Here is a 2,974-nt window from a genome sequence, read left to right as displayed (position 1 = left end):
CTCTCTCTCTCTCTCTCTTTCTCTCTCTGTCTTCCCCTATTTCCCCTGTCTGTCTGTCTGTCTGTCTGTCTGTCTGTCTGTCTGTCTGTCTGTCTGTCTGTCTGTCTGTCTGTCTGTCTGTCTGTCTGTCTGCTGCCCTTCCTCCTTATCCTCCCCTCCCTCTCCCACTCCCTCCTCCCCACACTCAACGGCCCTCTTTCCACATCCACATGTCATACCTTCATCTTTTTCTTTCTTATTCCAAAAATCCCCTGAATACAGGATAAAGAAATCAGAAATCACAATGAGCTCGACACCCACTAGTTTTGCATTTAAATAAGCAACATTCTCCCTAGGGGCTGTTCGTCCTTCGTTACACCTGGAGAGACAGAAAAGCTCTCCGCGGGAGGCTAGACAAAAAACATGGTTCTTTTGACTCACGAGGGGGAAAAAAGATAAAGAGAGACGATGGTTTTCTTACAAAGTTTTGCAAAAAGTTTTCAACACGTTGCTACAGATGCAATGTGTTCCGTCTGAAGAGGGTATGTGTTCATGTTTATGTTCTTTGTAAGTCAGTGAGTATTGATATCTCTAATCGTTTATACATGTGGGATTTTAAAATAATTTTTGTTAGTTTGAGCAAGGAGATTCCTGTCAGCGCAATAACGGTTAATTATCAGAACAGAATGTATTTTTTGAAAAGCGAATTCTTTTCTTTAAAAACTGGCTTAAAGTATTCTCTCAAAGTGTATGTTCAAACTGTTGTTTCAAACCATTACGCACACCAGAAAAAAGAACGTTGGTTCAAACCATACGCCTGAATTGAATTCTCAAAGTACTGGCACAAATCAGGCAACTGAGAACTGGCTGAAATAGTACGCTCAAATCGTACGGTCATAAAACTCGCTCAAATCATACGCAGAAAAATTCGCTCAAATCGTCAACTCAATTGTACGCCCAGAAACTCGCCCAAATTAATCATCCGCTGAAATTGTACTACTGTCGAAGTACCATCCCAAATAGTCCTGGGGGCTCAAGTCTTTGTGTCGTCGCTGCACACCAGTGCGCACCACCGTCTTTTCAGGTCGGGTGGTTCCAGAATGGACGGTATGCGGTCGTGCAGGAAGAGCGAACGCCCCAGGGGTCTGATGGCGTGCATCGTAGCATTCCTGGAGAGGTGCTGAAATGTGTGTCTCTGCCAATTAAACTTACGTATAATTCGAGTCTGTCGTCTCTGCTGCTTTGCCGTAATGTTTGGTGCACGAATTTTATTTTGTGTTTCGTACAACTGTGTGTATTTGCTTATCTGCATGGGTGTTTTGTGCCCGTGTTTTGTGATTTGCACTGTGCATATTTGCCGAGTTGTCGTGATGTTTTGTGTCTTTGTTGGCGGATATTGCCGTAACGAATATTTTTTTGTTAGTGTGCGTGTTTTGTGTTTTTGTGTTTGGTATTCCGCCTGTTTGCAGATTTGCACGAGTATTTTGTACGATAGTTTTGTGATTGGTACTGTGTGTGTTTACTGATTTGCCGTGATGTTTTTCTTTGTGCGTGTGTTTTGTGTTTAGTACTGCGCGTGTTTGCTGAGCTGCATGGGTATTAATTGAGTGATTTGTGCATACATTTTGTGTCAAACTGACTGTGTTTGCCTTTTGTGGGGAACCTCTATAGCGCTATATACACTGGCGTCTTTATTTTTTATTCTACAGACACAGTACTCTATTAGTCCAATATGTGTATGATTGTCAGTTTATCCCATTGACTTGAATGATAATATCAGGGAACTGTTTTGGCGGCCGCTCTTGGCTGTACTGGTGCGCAACATAGGTGTGCAAATAAATGACAAAACACAAGATAATGCTAGTTGAGTGCGTGCACAAAACCTCAATGGGTGGTTGGCGGGTGTTCTGGTGTGGTTTGCTTCTTCTTTTCTATCAAACATCTATCGTCCTGATCTCTCCTCCTTCTTTTGTGTGTTTATTACTCTCTTGTAACACCTCTTACCTTTGCACTTATATGACTTTATTGTATTGCAAGTGCCGTAAAACTCTTACTTTAAAAAGGGGGGGAATAGGAGGCTCTCACAACAAACAGAATTTTTTAAAATCTCCTTGTACGATCCCCAGGTTTCGGCGTCTGTGATGTAGCGGTTAGCAACTTTGCCATCACACGCAGGAGACCCGAGTCCGATTCCCGCATGGGGATAATAATAATAATAATAATCTTTTATCGAGTATCTCAGTCTCTCTCTGCTGGGGTGTTATACCCATCTGCTGCTCGTGTTGGCCCTGACAGGCACGATCGGAAGCCCGCCTCGTAAATGAATGATCCTAATTATTGTGTCGGTGGGGGCGTAAAAAAAAAAAAACGACATTAAATTTTTTTTCTTTGGCTACTGGTGTCTGGGTGCTGCTCGACGAAGGTTCTCACGACAAACAGAATGCTTTATCTATGATCTCCAGGTTTTACGCTTTCAATTCCGACACGCAGGGGGCTTTGCTTTAAAACGCAAGCCGCTGATAACGGTTGGGGGATTTGCTCTTTTGGATATTTTAAAAAGTAAATAAAAACGTTTGGTGTGAGGTGGAGGAAAGAAAAAATTATGTGATTTTTTTCTATTTTTTGCCCTTTTCTTTTCTTTTTCTTTTTTTTCTTGTTTTTCTTTTCTTTTCTTTCTTTTCTTTCTTTTTTTCTTTAGGGAACGATTTGTTTCGTGTATGTTATTTTAAAAGTCTTGGCTGAATGATAAGGACGTGCGCGAAGCCATGCGGGGAATGCTGCTTGTGTCTTTTCAAACCCTTCTTGTCTTCTCCTTTATTCTGTCTCCGTGTCTTCCTCTATCTCTGTATCGGTCTCTATTTGAATATATATGTCTCTCTTTGTTACCCCTTTACCCCCCTCCCAATCTCCCCCCCTCTCTCTCTCTATCTCTCTCTGTGTTTCTGTCCTTGTCTTTGTCTGTCTGTCTGTGTTGTTACCCCTTTACCCCCCTCCC

The sequence above is a fragment of the Aplysia californica genome, unplaced genomic scaffold (genome assembly GCF_000002075.1).
Source record: "Aplysia californica isolate F4 #8 unplaced genomic scaffold, AplCal3.0 scaffold00907, whole genome shotgun sequence".
In the NCBI taxonomy this organism is placed as follows: domain Eukaryota; kingdom Metazoa; phylum Mollusca; class Gastropoda; order Aplysiida; family Aplysiidae; genus Aplysia; species Aplysia californica.
This window is presented reverse-complemented; position numbering follows the sequence as displayed.